Source organism: Columba livia, chromosome 4 (assembly GCF_036013475.1).
Source record: "Columba livia isolate bColLiv1 breed racing homer chromosome 4, bColLiv1.pat.W.v2, whole genome shotgun sequence".
NCBI classification, from domain to species: domain Eukaryota; kingdom Metazoa; phylum Chordata; class Aves; order Columbiformes; family Columbidae; genus Columba; species Columba livia.
In genome coordinates, this window is record NC_088605.1 from 55,081,318 (window position 1) to 55,102,354 (window position 21,037).

General features: G+C 40.5%; 1 long non-coding RNA gene across 1 annotated transcript in view; it reads left to right on the plus strand.

Annotated features, from left to right (window-relative positions):
* Window positions 1-21,037, plus strand: part of LOC110366154 (uncharacterized) — a 128,176-nt gene that overhangs the window by 84,895 nt on the left and 22,244 nt on the right. Inside the window, exon 2 of the long non-coding RNA XR_002426269.2 lies at window positions 20,674-20,741. This is a non-coding gene — a long non-coding RNA (uncharacterized LOC110366154). The remainder of the gene's footprint in view (window positions 1-20,673; window positions 20,742-21,037) is intronic.

The following is a 21,037-nucleotide window of genomic DNA, read 5'->3' on the forward strand; positions in this document are numbered from 1 at the left end:
CCAGGATTGACAGCAGAAAGTCTTAAATTTGTTTTACATGGATTCAGTTCTGGCTTTTTTGGACAGAGTGTTGTTACTGGATATGAGAGTGCTGATCCCCATTGCCTGGTTCTGTGACCAGTACTGGCACTTTCAGACTTTCTAGTCAGAAAGTCTGATGCTTTTCTATGCAGGTGTAAATCAAAAGATGTTCTCCTGAATTAAGTTGAACTGTGCTTGCATAAATGTGCCCTGAGGAGAGACTGAGGCATGTACAGTAATGCATATTAAGCACTTGTGATTTAGTGCTACCAAGTCTACTTCCCTAAATTTCAGTTTTCTCCTGTGTAGACAATCCTAGCGCTCTCCTCTGTTGGAGTGATGGGATTACTCTGTATGATTGCAGTGCAGCTGTAGTGGAAGTCCAGATGTAGAGACTTGCCCCCTCCTATATAAAGAGATTACTGATTCTGAATATAATCTGAGGAGAAGTTATCTTGCCCTGCTTCAGTAATGAAAAGTCACCTATTTTTCCAACAAATTACAAGAAAAGGTTTTATATTGTATGAAAAATTCATCCTACTACTCTGCGGAAGGGTGCAGGAATCACCTTTTGATCCCAAATATGGATGCTCAAGTTTGTAAATTTAATAAAAGAGATAAAAACCTGTGGCAGTGCTTATACCAGAAGCAATAAACTCTGATTAGATCTCGCTAGTTTTGTATTGGAGTCTCTTTGGCTTGCACAGAGGTGAGAGCTTTGGATGAGATTATAGCTTCAGACAAATGCTAGAACGTATGAAGTTTAAAGACCCGTTCAGATCTCACATTGTTTAGGAAATTAAAATAATCAAATATGTTTTCTGTCATTGTCCCTTGTGTGTCTGTCTGTGCCACTCTATCATTCATTCTCACATGATGAAGGATATACATATTTTTTCTGTTACACAGCTTGGATGTCTGCATGCTATGAATAATCTCCATCAACATATCTTTACTAACCTTTAAAACAGCAAAGAGCCTGAACCAAGTAATCAGGAACCATCAGAACATCAGAGATGTTTCTAGCACTTGTCTTATGGTTTCCACTTACAATCAAATAAAATTAGTGTTTTCCCCTCACTTTTGCTTGTTGTGCAGTTATCTTAGTGCAAGTGATAAAACAAGGGAGTGAGATGAAGGTGAAATGGGGAGGACGACCTGTTGTGTGCCACCCAGTCCAGCTGTTACCTGTGTTACCCTAGGTAGACTTCATGAGCTTTAACTGATACTAAAATGCAAGTTGTCATTGTGTCAAAGATGACTGATGACTAATTGAACATTGAAGCTAAGACTGCAGTTACCAACTTTCACCCAACCGCTGTCATTGCTGAAAGAATGCCTATACAGATTGCACATTGTCTTCTCAGTAAGAATCTCCTTGAGAAACAGAGCTTCAAAACCCTGTGGCTTTTCTTTTTTTTAAAGGCAGTAAAGTGTTCTCTATTCAGTTTGAAACAAGGTGCATGATAGATAATAAATACTTGTGCAGTGAATTTTCTTGGACTCAAGCTGGGATTTGAGCAAAATATATTCCTCCTGCTTACCTTTTCCTGTTGTGCCTATTATGTGAAGCTGATGATGAATCTTTCATGAAGACAACCAAGTACCAACCTCTGTTTTTTCTAATGTCTCATATAGTTGCTGTCAGCAATTTTGCTGTGGGGCCCATGTAGGAGGGAGCAGATGTGTCTAATGGGACAGTGAAGTGGACTGGAGAGTGGGAATGGCTAGAATGAAATTATTTTGCTCATGCTGGTAAACCAAGGGCTTCTCAAATGTACAGGACCACATGAAACCTTGTCTAAAGCATGGAGATATTTAAAGATGTGCATTGTGTATACTTGCAAAGTTATGACTATGTGACCATCTGCCTTAAGTAAATTTGTATGTTCTAAAATTTAGACACAACCCTAATGTTACATGATGTCATGTTGAGTTTTGGGGAGGTTGAGGGTGTAATAATAATTCCCTGTTACTCTAAGTAGAAGAACTATAAAGCTTACCCTTTTTTTTGACTCATAAATACCTGCATTTTTAATTGGAAGTAGACCTCTACCTCAGGAAACTAATGTTCTGGACTTCCATTGATTTTTCTGTAAATTAAGTTTTTATAACATCAGTTTTTTCCTTTAAAACTGGATACACACCAGACCTTACCTCTTGTGCTGGCTGCTGCATGCTGCTTGGGCAAGGTGTAGAGTCTCACAACAGCTCAGAGTATTGTTTGTCCAGCAGGAGTTAAATAGTTTTAAATCCCAGAGCTTCAAGTGGCAAATCTCCTCATTTACAATGCTTGCAGAAGTAGAAGTCTCAGGGATGTTATAAGGGGATATGTGTGTGAGGGAGGATGGTCCTTATGCAGCTTTTGGAGAGGTCTATTTGCAGCAGCAAAGAGATGGCTCCTTAATCTGGAGCAGCTGAGCATGTGCAGGTTTCCTTAGAGAGCATCAGCTCAGCTGGAATAAAAAAAAAAGTGTATTCAAGTGCAAAAATAATCACAAAACAAGCAAACGCTTGTCTGGGAGGATAATAACATAAAGCAAGTCTGAAAGTCACTCATAAAGGACAGGATATTAAAGCAACGAGCCAGGGGTAGGAAAGGGGGTAAGCCATTAATCCATGTGTCTGTGGTGTCAAAGACATGCCAAATGGTTCTGCAGTTTGGACACCTTCCAGTAGAGATGTTCACCAGTCGAAGTGCAGAGCTTGGCCTATCTTCCCCCCAACTCTTAGGTTTCTCAGGAAAAAGCAGTAAATATTTTACAAGAAAGTGTAGTTGGAGTAAACAGAAACGAACTCGAGTAGTTCAGAAAATGCAGGATGTGATAAATTATCCTGTTCATGAGAAAACCATGCTCTAAAAGACAGACTATAGCAGAAGCCTGTAGCCAAGCTACAACCACGTGACAGTCTGTACATAGATATATATAATTTTTTTTCCTCCTTCAAACTTGGTGCTCAGTCCCTGAAAGGAGCAGACAGTAGAACCTGCTGAGCAGGTGAGGTGAAACCCTGCATTGCCTTGGGCTGTCAGGCTGGCTGCTTGAGGGGAGGCAGCATCTGTGGTGGTATCACCTCTACCAGGTACCATGCAAAAAAGAAAGAGAGGCAGATAAAGGAACAGCCTTTGTCAGTGGATTATTTTTTCCCCACCCTTTGCACAGATTGCTAGGTACCCCAGGGTGTATCACAACATTGAGTCTGATTGCAGCTCTCAAAGTATTTTTCTCTTTTCTCCTGGCAACTTTTTCTCTAGTTTTTTGCTGGTGTGGGCAGCAAATAGTTCATCAGTGGGGCTGTAGATTTCCTGTGCCAGTGGCTGAGCATGCATGAAATGAAATGGATTCCTGTTTACGGCCTGCAGTGGCAGGTAGGGCTATGGTTATAGCAGAAGCAACTTCACTGTTGGCTCTTAAGGACACCTATGAATGATTTGTCTGAGGTCACTGTGGAGGTCTGTGCTGGAATTAAAGGGTGTTTTTAGCTAACCTGACTCCTTGTCTAATTCAAATGACAGGGAGGCTGAGCTGTCAAACAGGCAAAATTCCTGTCCCCTTGAATGCAGACTTAGCAGGTAGTCAGAGATGGCAAGGACCTCACTCCTTGCTGTTACCTCTCTCTTTCCTACTTATTTTGCTTGTGTTTTGTTTTGTAAGGACAACAGTTAGTCTTTTATTTCAGAAATCAGCCATGATGTATCTGATTACAGGTGCTAAAAATAACCATGGTCTTGTTAGTGTATAGTGGTTCTTACTCAGTTAACCAAGTTGGTGTTGGCTTAATCTGTGTTTTTCTAAAGCTATATAGAATTTATTCATCCTGAATATCTCAGAGACTGTTTGCAGGCAAAATTTGTGGCACACATTGGTTATTCCCTCATAAATTTGAGGCAAATCTGGTCAGACTCTCAGGTCATATCAGTTGAACCTGCTTGCTTGAAGTGAATGACACAACAACGCCGGGACGGTTGGACTGGAAGCTGATATGCACCATGTTTGCCTCTAGTTCAGATCAGAGCAGGAGAGAGAGGTTTCACTTCACCTCTGAAGAAACAAAGAGATGCCTTTGCTGCCCTTCCGGAGAAAGAGCCTGTCAAATTTGCTTTTGCAAATTTTGAATGAAAAGGTATTGAACTGGAAGGATGAGCTTCTGCACAATTTAACTTCTCATTGAGTTTTTGGTCTCTCAGACTCCTGTTAAATGGTGAAAGTGAAGCCCCTGTGAACATGCTCAGGTTAGCTGATGTAGCCCCAAGGCAGCGAGGATGTCACTCACCATAGACAAGCATGTTTCTGGTCTCCAGGCGAGCAAAGGGATCTGTCTGTGGAGATACACACACAGAGGGGATCTGTGCTTCCCGCCCCTTCCTTTTAAGGACAATATAAAAAGATCCCTTGTAAAGCAAGTTTATAAATAATTCAATAGCAGATATAAAAAGCTTTTACTTTTTTTTGAACTGGCACTTTTTTTTGTTAATCTGTCTATATGAAAAATTTTCCTAGCAAAGTTCACACAGAGAAGGCTTAAAGTTATTATTAGGCATATAAATTGACTGCTTTCTCATTTATATGCAGACAAATTTCTTTAATTTATTAATCTGATTTGCATAGAAAATTATGGCACTCATTGTCACCAAGAAATTTCGTTAAGGAAGGCTTTATAAATGCTATAACTAAACAGGAATAGAAGAAAATACGTAAGTGTTTGGTGGTGTGGTTTTTTTCACTTCCCCAAAATATTTTTCTTTAATGGAAAAAAAAAAATCAAAAGTTGTACCTATTGCAAGAATTTGGAAATGGCTTGAAAATTGCTTTACAAAAACATATGTTGTATTCGTAATTTAATTCAGGACAGAGGAAAAACATTATTGAACTTAAGTTTTAATGTTCACCGGGGGGGAAAATAGCTTAGAGGAACTGTTCTTGGTAATGTAGGATGACACTTAATTAACTTGGGCTTCATTTAAAACTGTAGTGTAAATCTTTTCAAAATGAATCAAAGTCTCTGCTGAATTATGTCTTAGCCAAGTTTTACAGTCAAAAGGGTCTTAAATCAGTAAGACCTGTCACTGTGAGAGCTGTGGTAGTGTTTTCACTTTCTCTGCAAGCTCATGTGCTCTCGGACTTGAAAGTCTCTTCCCTGGGTCTATTTGCTCTGGCAACAGCTGGCTTTTGGAAGCAGCACATTAGCAGCTCACAATTAAACAGTATTCCAGCTAATTTGAGCTCAGGCAGATGACAAACGTCAATGACAGTGAGTTTCCTCCCTCCCACCTTCTACTTGTTCAGTATTAAATATTTATATATTATATATATATATATATATATATATATATATATATATATATATATATATATAATTTAATCGCTCTTTGGAGACATGAGTTGCTCTCTTCATTTTGGAGTGTCCAGCTGAGAAATTGTTCTCCCATTTTGCTGAGGCAAAAGGAGAGAGCATCAGCCCACACATGCTGCAGATGTGTCAGGGGGTAAAACTGGGGGAAGCAATGACAATTAAAGAGCATATGGTGCAAAATAAATCTGTACAGTAGTGCCAGTCCATATTAATCACAAGATTAAGAATAATAGTGTATCTGTACAAGTAGCATGCTAAATCTCCTATTACATTTACTAGCCTTCATATATCTGTATGTTTATCAGGGTGTCTAATATGATATAATATATGAAGTGAGGGAGGATTTATAGTACGTTTTGTGTAAATGGACCTGATAAAAACTGCAAAAATACATGATAAAACATTAACATCTGGGAAGATGTATGTCACTGGAACAACACGCAGCAAATACACTTGTGAAAACAGTAGAATTAAAGCTTTATCTTAGCAGAACTGCAGCACACCAAGCTTGTTACGAATCTGGGTAAAAATGTGGTGTGTAAGTTTTCATCTCATATTTAGCACTGGGGAGGCTTTATGCCATATCATTGTTAACATGTTACTTTGTGACATCTTGGGCTTTCGTTAGAAGGATTTATTTTAGAAATAACTTCATACCTTTCTGAGACGGGTCTGTTCTGCTCTGTACACATGTGCCTGGGAAGGACTGAGGAACAGGCAGAACTGAAATGAGAGAGTTGCCCACTCTGAGGTTTTGTCAACAAAAACAACACTTCTAACCAGTCTTTACGTTAGTTTTTGTTCTGCTAGGAATGGGCAGGGAAACGGATGCTTCCCCCCTCCCCTGCCCCAGAAGGATGGTGCCCAGTGGGGGTGGGGAGGGGGGATACCAGGTTGGGAGTAGCAGCCATACCAGAAGGATGTTGGATGTTGCTCAGCCTCAAGACTGAACCAAAGAAAAGCCCTGCTTTAGAGGAGAAGCTCTGTCAGGCTACCAGGTTGTCTCTGCAATTCTAGGGATTTTTTTAAAGGATGCAAAGGTTTCTGTTACTCCATCAGTAGTGGTTTCAAAGGCAGGAGCACCCCATGTCTCAGGCTAAACCATAAAAAACAGATGCTCTGCAATAACTCTGAGACCCCCTGATATGTACTTAGGTCAGAGACCTACCCTTAATATGTTGCTCAACTGTACCTGTATGCCTGTTTCTGCTCAGCAAAGCACTGAAGCACGTATATAAAGTATTGTTCAAAGTACTTAACCATGGTTAGTCAGAGAATTATAACATTTCTATCTTGTACAGTATTTTATGATGCATTAATTTTCCTGAAGTATATGAACATATATTTAGGAATGACTGTCAGAGACAATGTACTATATAGTGGTATTAAGGGTTCCTGATATTTTGATTTCTGTTTTTGATATAAGAATGCACTTGTCCTGACAGAGATGAGTATCAGGGCACTTTGGAAGTATGCATGTACACCAGAAACATCAGAATCAAGCTTTTCTTCATTGGGATCTTACTTTGTCTTCATTGCCTGCTACTCAGAGTTCCCAAGCATGCCTCAGTCTCAGTTTCTCATTTGCAGAAACAATGTTACCTGGGGAGAAATATAATGCATACGCAAAATATTATCAGAAGTACAAGGTGTCCTTGTGCCCGTCACAGGCAATAGTTGCATCCCATTTATAAACTTGTCTCTGTGCAGCAGTACATGCCAGGGCTGGTTTGTGCAGAATAGGAATGGGGCTGCTTCAGAAGTGGAGAGAATGCTGGTAAGGTGCTTGTTGGAGACACACTTCATCCGACAGGAAAGATAATAGAATTGCTTTTTTAAAATCAGCTCCTAAAATAAAGAACTTTTTGACTTGATATTTCAATAGATATGGATTTATTTATCAGCCTTGCAATTCACACGATCTCATGAATCCATCACACGAGAAATACCAGAACTGTGCCTCTGCCTGTTTGCTCCTCTATCTCAACCCTTATTAAGTGGCTACAGCAAGAGAGGATTAGATATGAAAATTCCCTATGCACTGAGCATCTCAAGTAGTTCATGGTCTTAAGGTGGGTCAGTCACTGGAACAAGGTCCCCTGGGAAGTGGCCATGGCCTCAAGCCTGTCAGAGTTCAAGGAGCATCTGGACGACACTCTTAGTCCTATGGTTTAGTTTTAAGCAGTCCTGTGAGGAGCAGGGAGTTAAACTCAATCTGTATCAGTCCCTTCCAACTTAAGATATACTGTGATTTAGGTGTAAAGAGATGCAGCTTTATTCAAATGAAAGCTTTCTCTTCGAAATCTTTTCAGGTAAAAGCACCTGCAGGAAGCTTTTTTCAAATAGTCTGACAACCACTTCCTTTCTGTTGTTCTAGTCCGTGTCAAAATGCTTCTGTGAACCCCTAACTGCAAATGAATGGGCTGTATGGTTGGGGCTGTGTTATGATTGTTGACAAGTTCGAGTTCAAACAGAGCAGCTAACATGGGCCAAGCCGTTCAAGCTTCACTGAATTCCTCAAAATTGAAAGAAGTCATTACACTGCAGAGGCTTTTTCAAGTGGACAGTAACTTTCTGCAGGTCAGCATATAATTTTTCATGCCAAGTCGTCTGTTCTTTCCGGCTTCCTCCCAGCCTTGTGATACGTGTGCAGCAGCCCTCTCAGATTTACTGGTTTGCGTCTGAACAAGGAAGCAGCTGCTGATGCTATGATGATGCATGCAGTCTAAGGCTGCCAAGTTTTTATTCCTGTCTGTGGGGCTTTTCTTTGGCTTCTACTGAGAAACTTATTTGGTACAGTCAGAGTTTTAAGATGGGTTGGGGACACAGTTAAAATACAGTTAATGGGGTGCTTAGATACTTAGAGACTTACAAGTACTTTAAATGTGTTCTAAACAAGGTCCTGATGTGGGTAGAAGGGATTTTTAATGGAGGACTAACCCAAAATAAATATTTTTCTTAAGGTTTTGTTGTGTTGGGGTTTTTTTTGTGTGTGTGTGATAGTTTCTGAACAAGTGTTCCCTTAAGATTAGAGCATCAGATTATGCATTTGAACAGTATAGAAGCTACAGACAAGAAGTGGATGCCTTGAGATTTTTGTGGTGACTGCACAGAACTTGGTCCTGATGAAGAAAATCGGATTTTGTTCACAAGTGGACCGTGAATCAAAACACTCCTTTTTTCCCTTGCTCTGTTGCTGTCACACCTCTGAGCTAAGCTTTGCTGTTGTGTACATGCAATTCAGCTGAGTTAAGGTCCCTGTGACGGTGCTGGGCAGCAGCTGCCTTGCAGCACCTTTGCCCAGGCTGAGCTCTGCCTCAGTAGGGATGAAACTACCCCAAGAGTGTCCCATCCTCAGTATTTATGGACCAGGGGTGATTACTGCAGTGGAGAGCATTAGCTAGAGCTGTGAAAATTAATCTGTGGCTTCATCTCCAAGGGTCTGTCAGATGCAGTTTATTTAGGGTGACAGTCTTTTAATGAAGCTGGAAAAGGACTTTGTAAATGCTGCAGAGGGTAACAAGAACAGGGTAAGAGAAAGATGCAAAACTTCTGTGATTATTTTCACTTGAATTACAAATATTTTTCTTATACAAAAACAATTGGCACACAAATGCTAATAGAAGTATGTTTAACTATCTAAAAAGGTCACTTGTAGCCAGAGCATTGATCTGTCTGCTTGTTACTCTAAACATGGGTGGAATAACCTCCAAGTTATTATATTTAGCTGGTGTTCTGTCTTCCTGTTACAGCCTTAAGCAATATCCAGACTTGTTTGGTTGCTTTGTCTCCTTTTTGGTATCTGTTTTTCTCTTTGTCAGCTGATGTGAATAGCTTGAGACTTATCCATCACTTGAACCTTCATTTGAGGTTTTAACTCATGCAAACACCTAATATTAGGACTGTGCAAAGCTGGATTTTGCATGTTACATAGACGGTGAAGCACAAAACAATTAACTTCAGATTAAGTTGCAGGTGTATTACAGCCATTTCAATGTGTCCCAGAGCCATAGCACAAGGGCAGAAAGGGCTTAGGGATTGAAAGCTGAAGCTTGATTGGGTTGGGGCAGAGGAAAAAGAAGAAATTGAAGGAAAGTAACTGCAATACCAGCCATCAAATCCAGTACCTCTTGGTACAGGTACCTGGGAGGAAGAGATAGTGTGAAAACCAGTGGGCTAGCATAGCTAGAGTTGACTTTTTTTTTTTTTTTTTTTTGGCAGGGCTCCCAATAGTATTCACATAGGTTAAGTGCAAGTGGGGGTGCTGACAGAACTTGTAAACACTTCTCCTTGCTGCAGTAAAGGTAGGGCTTGACACCACCCATATAAACATATGTTTCTTTTTGTGCCTGTCAGGCTTCCGGTTTCAAGGGGGTGGTACAGGCTTGTCTTTCAGTATGGTCGCATGGAAGGTATTCCTTAACATTTTACACCTACGTGCTGTCTACGTGTCTTGTCAGTCTTTCTCATATTGAATATAGCTCCTAAACTATCCTACCAACTGTGGTTGATTTGCAGACAGTTATGCTGCATGTTGCTGTGGAGAGAGAGACAGAAAAATTGAGAATTCACAGGTTGTGAGCAACGAAACAAATGTTTTGACCTCATGTTTGTGGACTGACTTTGCCACACTGGACGGGAGCAAGCAGGTGCTAGTTACCTTTCTATGTATTTATGTATCTACTCTGCTGTACACTTGGGCATGGGCAAGCATGCTCATTAAGGATTCAGGGACACTCCAGAATGTTAACACATCATTAATATGCAAAGATGCAGCTATCTGTCAGGTTATATAATGCTATTCCATTTATCTAGTGCTAGTACTTGAAGGATATAGAGAGGCTCCATTTCCAGCTAGAGAGACATCCTAAATAAAGCCACCAAGTCACTGCAGAAGTTACCAGGCAGCTTGCAGGAGTTCAGGTTCAGTTCCTCTTTCTCCGTTAACCAGCTCTTAAATTCATCTCAAATGTCTCTACATGTGCTCCTGCAACTCGTGTACCTTCTTGCCCTCACCATCACCATCGGTTCACCATTGAAGTCTTCTCCTCCTCCCATGAAGATGGAGTCCCCTGAGACTCTGCAAGTAAGGTTGAGGTGGCAAATGGGCTGCTTCTCATCTCTCCAGCTTTTTCTCCAGAAGTGTCATTTGCTTTGTGCAAGATGTGGGTGTTATTGCTTAATATGCCCTTATGAAAGAGTAAAGGTATCTTTAAGCCTAATGTGCTAGTACTGATGTACAGAAAAATAGTTTTTCTTCACCTCTTGGGTTGATAGAAATAACATTTGGATACGTGTACTTAAAATTTCCATATTGCTGGTCCAAGGTGCCAGGATAATGGTCTTGCAGGCCATAAGAATCTCTGTTATCCACACAGAAAAGACAAAAACATGGGTCAGAGTAAAATACTCAAAGAATCCTCTTTCTTGTCTGATAGCCAAGATCCCACTAAAATAAATTAAAAGGCACATGCTACTTCAATTGTCTCAATCTTAACCTGAAGAAACTGCCTCTGAAGGTAAATAGCTTGTTAACTTGTATGAATCCCATGTTTATCTCTCAGATGGCCCAAAAATGCGAGTGTTACTGGTGAAGAGTCATGTCCAATGAACTGGATACATGTTTGTGACCTCTGCCTCAGGGGAGGGGTGGAAAACTATATATCTGATATTGCCACTATAAATATATATGTGTGTGTGTATATATATATATATATATATATATGTATTTTTTATAAGGTATGGCATGAACAGCTGAAGAAGTAGGACTGAACAAGATCTTGACTTACAAGCTGCTCTTCTGAGAATCAAGGATGCTTACTCATGAGGGTAGATCCAGCAGCAGTACTCTGGCCACTTGCTCTTTCTAACTGTGACTCTTTCATAAAATAAAGGTTTAGAAATAACATGGCAGACCTCTGCAATTGCAATCAACATTAGTGTAGAAGGGTTTATAGCATGTAGTTGTCACAGCCCCCAACCTGGCTTTAATTTTAAGCTTAGGCATGCAAGCATTAGTTTTGCTTTGCAGTGTGGTGATCTAGAGCAGTGAAGACAATATATAAAATAATATTAATACTAGACATGATAGCCTATTGTGATCAATGTGATGGGATATCATTTTACCACTTAAAATATATTCTGTGTTGTGCAGTTTTTGAGAGATGCATTTGAGGGTAAGAGTTTTTGAATTACAGCAAGTCAGTCGTCAAACAGATTTGCTGCAGAGGGGGAGGTAATGCTTGAAAGCAGTGTAAGCATGAGAAATAGGCAAGAGACCTTGTCTTGATATTTTTTACCTAAGCACAACCCAAGGTAGCAAAGAGCAGAACAAAACCAGGAAAGAATAACATGCTGACTTTGTTCTGTATAGGGCACCCTGTACAGGTTTCATCAGCTTATTTATTTGCAGCTTTTTAAGTCTGTGTGTCTTGTTTCCTTTTCTGAGGGGCTTGCTTTGTAAATGCAAGTATCTTGTAAAGGGGACAAATAATATTTATTTCTTATTTTCTAAAAGGGTCTCAAACTCTTCTGAGATGTATCAAAAGAATATTTTTCCAAGGAGACCTTATAGCAGCCTTCCAGTACCTAAAGTGGCCCTACAGGAAAGCTGGAGAGTGACCTATTCCAAGGGTGTGTAGTGATAGGGCAAGGGTAAATGGCTTTAATCTGAAGGAGGGTAGGTTTAGATTAGATATAAGGAAGAAATTCTTTTCCATGAGGGTGGTGAACAGGCTGCCCAGAGCAGCTGTGGATGCCCCATCTCTGGGAGTGTTCAAGGCCAAGTTGGATGGGGCTTTGAGCAACCTGGTCCAGTGGAAGGTGTCCCTGCCCATGGCAGGGGAGCTGGAGCTAGATGATCTCTAAGGTCCCTTCTAACGCAAAGCATTCCATGATTCTACGATTGTAGCTTGTTCTGAAACAGTTGGTGGACACATTAAGTGCTCCACCATATTGCGCAGCAAAGAAACTCAGTGTTAGCCTCACTCAAGGCGGAAGTTACATCCCGTTGTGTAAGTTCATGCTCAAAGTTAATCCGGTGTTTAAATGCATTGCTGTAATGTCTGCTGAAGTCTGATGTCTGGATAAGACCAACGAAGTATTGACAGTACAGAAGAAAAATTGAGTGATGGTTCTTGTCATAGTGTTAGAATGAGCGATATTAAATATCTATATCTATATATATATCTGTGGCAGGGTTTATAGGTACCAGTTTTCCAGAAGGACTAATTGGGGGACAGGAAAGATAAGCAATCTGCCATCATCTTGTGAATTGCAACAACTTGGCATGCAACCCAGAAGCCTGCCTTTAGGTGCTCTGACTTGAGGAGTAAGACAGCTTGCTCTGAAGGAAGGTGTCTGGCTTCCTGCTTGGAAAGAGATTAAATTAGCATGGCGGTATGTGCTTCGTACATCTGCTGTGTAATATGCTTTGTAAAATGCAGACATCCAAGAGTAAGGATGCAGATGCTCTGCTACTTGTAGAAGTTAATGACAATTATCCCAGTCTTTGATGGCAAATGAAGTCGTGAGGCTCTCATTTCCACAATCCATCATGTCACTGAAGGCTGGCTGAGTGATACTTCATGACGGGCTGGTGAGAAAAATATACAAACTCATATGCCGGTGTTGCAAATCAATTCTGCAGCGAAGTGGAAATAACTCTTGTACCAATAAGCAGAGAGGCCTATGGAAAAAATACCCGTTTTGTGAATTTTCAACTTGCAGATAGCGAGAGAAACCATCAATCATGTTAGAGAGCTTCTATTCCAGTGATGTTCTTAAAGACACACCAGATGAAATCAGACAAGACCAGAATATGCAAAGTCTTTTTTTTTTCTTTCTTCACTCCTTCCTAGAGGGTTGGGTATGAGAAAGGACCTTTCTCTTTTTTTTTTTTTCTACTTTTTTTAAGGCAAAGCTGTAGCCTGGCAAAAAAGTGTATATTGGTCAAGTTTACTGTCAAAATGATTAATTAATTGCTTTACAAATGGCTATTTAATCATACATTAATGAGATGCTCTCTTTGCTTTGGTGACTAGAGACTCTGTGGCCGTTCTCTCTCCTTGGTACCCCAAGCAGGCCGAAAGCATGCACAGCTCCATTAATCTTACTGCACCATGGGCTGTTTGAAACTGCTCACCAGCTGAAGAGAAGCAAATAGTTGGGACATTTAAACTGTCCATACTTCACTGTGTATAAATTCAGAAGCACTTAATCATTCCTCCAAGCATTCTTTTGTTCCTTTTCTTTCTGCCTTTTTAGGTATATTTGAAGCATATCCTGGGCCACAAGAAAAAGGCTCCAACACATCCCTTTCCAAGCATGTTTAGATAAACTGCTGCCTGTTATCTTGCAAAAATGACCATCATCTTGTGTATAGCAAATAAAAATTGAAACCTACTAGTCATGCTCTCAGCATCCCTTGAAATCCATCTGAATTGTTAATGTTTGCAGCGAACAGAAGGAAAAGGGCATCATGCACTGGGATACTGTTTCATTTTCTCATTGGCAGAGAAGCAAAATACTATGAGAGAGAGACTGTTGGCAAGATTGACATCTCAGATAAATTTACATTTTCCTCTTTAATGTAAATCAAGTTAGGTCAGTTTGCACCACTAGAAAGCCTAATACATTTTGCAGCAATTAATTTTTTTTGTTTTGACAAAAAACAGGGTAGTACTTTTTTGATCAAGATAGCATGAGATTCAAGTGATTCTCAAACAGACTGAGGAGAACAGTGGCCTGTCAGTGTCTGTACCCAAAACACTTCAAAAAGTTAAGACAGGTACACTCTTTGCTCTATCTGTAATAGTAGCGTGTGATCTGAGAAGCCCTGGTTGTGTGTTGTGCAGTTGGGACCTGCTTGAGAAATACACTCTCTGTATTCAAAGGTGTTATTGGGACATACTAAAAACTGTTAAGCAATTCTGTTAATAATTAGTCGTGAATTAAATGAGATTTTTGGAGAGGCATTAAAATCTGCCTATTGAGGAGCATAAGTCAATCTCTTAGTACTGGAGTTGTAGGAAGTTCTCCTGAGTTCATTATTGCTTGGTAGGTGTTGTGGTTTAACTCCAGCTGACACCTAAGCCCCACACAGACACTCACTCATTCCTCCCAGTGAGATGAGGGAGAGAATCAGACGAGTAAAAATGAGCAAACTTGTGGGTAGAGATAAAGACAGTTTAACAGGTAAAGCAAACCAAGCAGCTTATTCACTGCTTCCTATGGGCAGGCTGGTGTTCAGGCAGCTCCAGGACGGCAGGGCTGCATCACGCCTAACAGTTACTTGAAAAGAAAAACACCATCACTCTGAATGTACCCCCTGGTTCCTCCTTCTTCCCCCAAAATATATATTAAGCATGAAGACGTATGGTACGGAGTATCCCTCTGGCCAGCTGGGGTGGGCTGTCCTGGCTGTGCCCCCTCCCAGCTTCTTGTGCACCTGGCACAGCATGAGAAGCTGAAAAGCTCAGCAACGACTAAAACATCAGTGTATTGTCAACAAGATTCTCATTCTAAATCCAAAACACAGCACTGTACCAGCTACTAGGAAGAAAATTCACTCTACCCCAGCCAAAACCAGGACAATTTTTCTCTCAGTTTCATCTGAGATAGCTAAAATAGGCTACAGATACAGACAAGGTGCTGAAGCATGCAGATCTTTGACCTCATTCAATACAGCAAGTTGTATGTTACCGCGTGTATGATTTTCACTGATTCAAATGTCAAGATAGTGGTGATGCCATGGATTTCCATGCAGTGGTGTTATGTTAAGAGTGCTAGAAGCAAGTAGCAAGATAATAAGAAGTGTTAAGATATATGTTTATGACTTCTCATCAGTGCTTTTGTGTCTTCTCGTCTGTTCCATCACTGCCCTTTTCTGTCCACGGTGGCTGTTTGTTGTTAATTTAACCTTAGTGTCGGCAGGATGGGAAAAGATCAAGAATGCTCCTTCACATGCTGTGATGCGTGGTGCTCTTAAGGATAATGTTTGAGAGTTACTCAGGTTTAGCTATAGCAGGAACTGATGGATGGCCGCTTAAATTGCTCCTACTTAGAGACAGAAATGTTTGACCAGCTGAAAACACACAATCTCATGTGCCTACACTTCTAGGCTTTTGATGTGTTTCAAAACTGTCTACAGTTTGGCCGAAAGGTTGAACATATAGTTATGGAATTGATTTTAGAAACCGCTGTCAGTTGATGAACAATATGAAAGCCACAGAAGAGCTCTGTGTTTCTGGTGTTTTTTACTGCTGGCACTTCATACAACCTTCTCTGCTTAGTTCAAGAGGCCAGTTCAAATACAACAGGAAATGGACTAATACCAGATATAGCTGTCAGATGAAACTCACTGTCCAATTGATGAAACTTTAATTTACATTGTTCTTGTCCTTTCCAAATGGCTACCTTTTCGTTTCCCCTCCACTGGGATTCTGTAGATGTTCATTTTCTGAGAAAAACGTATTTGTTCTCTAAAGGGTACTGCGGTATGTTTTTCTGTGGCAACAGACTGATGAAAATAATAAATTATTCAACCCAAGAATATCTAAAATGCTGACTCACTGCTGGTTTCTATTTTTTAGGTCTTGTTTTCATTAGCTTCCACATTAATAGTCCAAGTGTGTAGTTAGATTGAAATGTCCTGTAAAATTGCTTTGCTTTCCTCAAATTTGGAAGCCCTCAGCCTGTAGTAACTGTTGTGGGGTGTTGTTCTTCATTCTGGGAAATAAAATATGGTCCCGATTTGACAAGAAAAGATTGATCTGTAACCACTGTAAGCCACCCATCCCTCCAAAACAAAAAAGCACTGCAGCGGCAGTGAAGGTAGGAGTCATTATTAGAGAAAGTGTCAAAATTACCTTCTCACAACTGCTGAGCATTCTTGGCTTTACCTCTTTCATAATGAAAGCCAAGAAATAAGTTCAGAGGACGTACGCCCCAAGTATGCTCTTGAGTAATTTTAGCTTTCTCATAAGGGAAAACTAACACTGCAAGTTCACCATCAATATATTTGTTTTCACCTTGCATAAACTAGAGAGTGTAAAATATTACTTCTTTCTTCATTGAAATCAAATACTGTGGTAGACAAAAATAGATATTTGTTGTGCTGATGGGAGTCTTCTGTGCTGCACCGCTGGGTCAAAGCCTCCAAGGCTGCTCACAGGATAAACCTTCACTACTCTGAGTAAACACATTTATTTGAAGATGTTATCTGGAGAAAAAATGGTGAATGCCCATTCGATATGTGAATTCTGGGTTTGTAACTGTATGTTGTGTGCACAATGAGTAAAGTAATGGCATGTGACCAGCATACTTAAGACATTCTGGCTGCACAAGCTTCATTTAAGCCATTTTTGGTGCATCTAATACAGGGCAGCTCCTGACCCTCAGCAGCTGCATGGCGATGGAGACATTTGCCAGGGTGGTGGGACAGGATGAGAAGAAATGGCCTCAAGTTGCACCAGGGGAGGTTTAGATTGGATATTGGGAAAAATTTCTTCACAGAAAGGGTTGTCAGGCATTGAAACAGGCTGCCCAGGGAAGTGGTGGAGTCACCATCCCTGGAGGGGTTTAAAAGACGTGTAGATGAGGTTCTCAGGCACGTGGTTTAGTGACGGACTTGGAAGTGTTGCGTTAATGGTTGGCCTTGATGGTCTTGAGGGTCTTTTCCAACCAAAATGATTCTATGATTGAGAGCTAGCTTCTCAGACACCTCTAAGAGACTAGTCCTTCTTGCTGTGTGCTCTTTGCTTTTGTTTTTTTCTAATTGAAGGAGCGTTGAAATGACTTTGAGGACTGGTGTTTTGGGTTTGGGGTGTGTATTTGTTTTGTTGTTTTGATTTGGTTTTTAAACTTTCTAACGACCATTTTTTCAGATAGAAGACCTGGATGTTGTCGCAGCCATTCTCTGTGCTCCCAGGAGAATCAGTCAGCCATGGCGGGCGCTCAATGCAGAGCATGTGTGCTGGCTCCCAAACGAAGGCTTCCTTTAATCAGAGTTAATTAGTCAGTGAGTTGGGTGGGGAGAGGGATCTGGGCTGTGGTGACGAGGCAGCAGCACCCCGCTGGTTCTGGCTGTTGCAGCAGGTGGCAGGGGCAGGACTGGACCAAGGCCTGTGGGGAGACTCCAGTATGAGCCGCATTGAGCTTGTGGGCTTGTATTCTTATTATAGCATCTGGAACATTTTGAATTTTGTGCGTTTGAAGACCCAGATAAAGATCATGTTTAGTGTGACACCTACCATTATAAATAAGTGACAGTTTCAAGTATGCATCAGATGTTGTTTTGCTTTCTTTCTTTTTTTTTTTTTTTTTTTTTTGAGGGGATTGTTGTGGTGGTTTTGTTTTGGTTTTTGTTCTAGTTTGGTAAAATAGTAATAATAATAATTATAAAATATACTTATATGTGGCTGGAAGAGACCCATGGAGATGATACAGTCAGTTCGCTGTCTGCAAAGCAGATCCTTTACAGATGTCTGCCTGACCTGTTGCAAAGGACCGTGGCAATGGTAGACCCTGCTCCAGTTTTCTCTTACAAATTTTCTGCTCAATTCTGATGTGAAATCTTCCTTGCTGCAGTCTCAGCCTGTTGAGTTTGATTCCATTAATGCCAACTACTGGAGCAAATTATTCCTTTTGCCTTTGCAAAAGCATTTTCCTGTTAGAATTTTCCCTTTTACTTAGTCTCTGTAGGGCAGGGTGTCAAACTCATTTTCACCGAGGGCCACATCAGCCTCATGGTGCAGTTTTGTTGAATAACTGGAAAGCATCAAACAATACCAGACTCCTGTAAAACTCCACAAAATAGGTCCTTCTGTGTCAGTAGTGAACCGCTGCTTGTTACACCGCAGCTATAGCTAAGCAACTAGTTTTATTCCCACCATATGGCAGTTTCATCAAGACCCCATTTCTTGGCTACATGGTCATAAAATGAAAGAGATATGTCAGAAGTCTTATTGAAATCACAATACCGAAGTCATAATTTATCATGTCATGTCGTTTTTCTCGCCTTCCACGCCTGTTGCATGTCACTGATAGACATCAGATGGTTTTGGCTTAGAGCTTTGTTCTTGGTGAATCCAGAATGGCTATGGTCAGCACCCTGCCTCTGTTTTCACATCTTAATACTGTTGCAATGGCAATTTGGAAATGAAATCCAGGGTGCTATGTATGGTTAAAAGAAAAACCCAGGCTGGGTTCTGAGAGAAACTCAAAATCTTAATGTTAGGGTACAATGAAGCTGGAAACACAATTGGCTTGATATTAGGTTGAAGAGTAGATAAGTAGTTTCTTTTAAATAGGTGCCAGGTTGACATTTGCTCATATGGTTAAAATTTGATAATTGAAAACCTTTGGAACTGACGTTTATTTTAATATAAGCTTAAAAAAAGATATCATTTGCTGAGGAAATTTTCTAAAAGACTATTTAAACATATTATCAGTTTTTTTCTAGTTCAACAGAATCAGAGTTGTTTGATTAGTTTGATTAATTTCCATTATTTTCCTATCATTTTCAGTCCATGCCCTGACCTGTTTCTCTGTCACAGACTAAAGTGTTTCAGCGGTGGACTAGGCGGTCTCCCAATGTTTTGCATTTGTAAAAACATTTATAAAACTCGTCTTTGTTGTTCAACTCATTCTGATTGACTTGTCACTTTCAAAATGTGTTTCATGCAGCTCCTATATTGTAGAAAATAAGTAGTTAACTTTGTTTGTCTGAGCAGTGCTTTGCTTAAATACTATTGTTTGTTTTCATCTAGTCATCAATACTTTTTTCTAATTATTGCTTTAAAAATGAGGTAATTTCTACATTATGTCTTAATAATTATTTTATTTCAGATTATGCCAAATGCATTTTGGGTTGATCTGTTTGTTTTGTCTTTAAGAGATTTGGATGTGCTGAGCCCCCTGAAGATCTGTACTGACTAAAGGCACACTGCAGATTTATGCAGACACCTATTTCACGTTGTGACCAAGAGGGTACTGAAAGCATTTAGCTGCTCCTTCATGGATAGGAGCAAAAAGGGCTGAACCTCCGTGAGCTTTCAGTTTTGGTGTTTTCCCATGCTTATTAACAGGAAATTTGTAGGTTATGTTCCCCAAATTCATCCTCAGCGTCTCCTTTGGTTGTGTATTTTACACAAAGAAGACAGATTCTCCCCCGTGTCTAATCTTGTTTGTGCTGCAGATGCTTCCTCAGAGTCTTTTTATACACTCTTTTTTTTGTGATGCATGTTTCTTATTTCTCCTCAGCGATGATTGTGTTCTTTCCTAACTCATCTAAACAAGGAAACATTTCCATATATTTAGTGGGTCCTGGGAATTTTCCTTTCAGATTTGAGAAAACAACAAGCTGACAAGCTTCTTCTTGGCATGACACAGCATGCGTTAATCGGTGTTGTTTCCAGTCTACTTTGTTCATAGTTAATTTGTTAAATTCTTTGTGAGAACAGACATGTTCCCCACTGAGCAATCGGCACAGCTGCACGGAGAGCCGGTGGCCAAACAGAGCCCACTGTGCGCTGTGTGTTCAGGGCTGGGATGTGAAGTCAGGCCAGGGCCAGTGTCCCCAGAAAAACACATGGCTGCTTTGGGGTCACCTTTGTACTCGGGACTGGCAGTAACGCCAGCCACTGCACACCAGAGTTGTGTCCTGCTTCAACTGTTACCCCATAAAAGGGAGAAAAAAATTGGTGAAGAGAGATCAAATAGTATTACTTAGCCAAAAAAAAAAAGAGAGAGATTGCATCACAGCTCTAACTTCACCTTGGTGTTCACAAACATGTTCCTACACAGTATCCCTTAAGGCGGCAGTATCATAAGATCCCCCAAAACATTAAGACAAAAACATGCAGATCCCAGCTGTTAATTCTAGAAACCTCAGCTGATCTTTTTCAGTTTTGTGAGGTTCTGAATTGTAACTCTTCTGTCACTGAAAATCGGTTCTCCTCAAAATACCCTAGGCTACATACCAAATAATCCCATCTATGTAAATGTTGGGGGAAGGAAGGGAGATTAAGCTCTTTGTGTTTATCCCTGTTTTTATGGAGGGCCTTTCAAAAACCATTGATATGAAAATGCCACTTGACAATGAGCCCATGAACAACTTGGTAACTCTTCACAATTCATGCATCCTCACACATTTTTGTGAAAGATTAGGAGGAACACAGTACTGCAAGTTCCCTTACAAGTAGGGCATGTTGTCCAGCTCCTGTGACTCTCATGCTGTACTCAGATGTCTGTCTATGTGTAAGGAATTAAAAGTGGTTTCTTTGTTTTCTGTTGCAGAACTGTTGTCCTGGTGCAAGCATCTGAAGAGCCTTTTAGTCCAGCCGTTGGAGCTCTGAGCCTGCAAGGTAAGGGGGGCCCTCTTAAGTTCAGTGCTGGAACTTAACAGTGCTTTCCCTGTGCTTCTGTTGGTTGTGTCTCTGTGATTCGGAGCTAAACACAGACCATGATGTTTTAGTGTCCCTATGGGTAAGATGCATAGCTATCCGAGTCCTGGAGAAACAGGCTGTTTGGACAGGTCTTAGCATTTAAAGGGATATTTTGACATTTGACGTCAGAGGATTTAATTACAGTTTGTCAGGTGTTCTTCTGCACCTTTCTTTGGGAAGACTAGTTGACCATGAGGCAACCTGCAGGACACTTT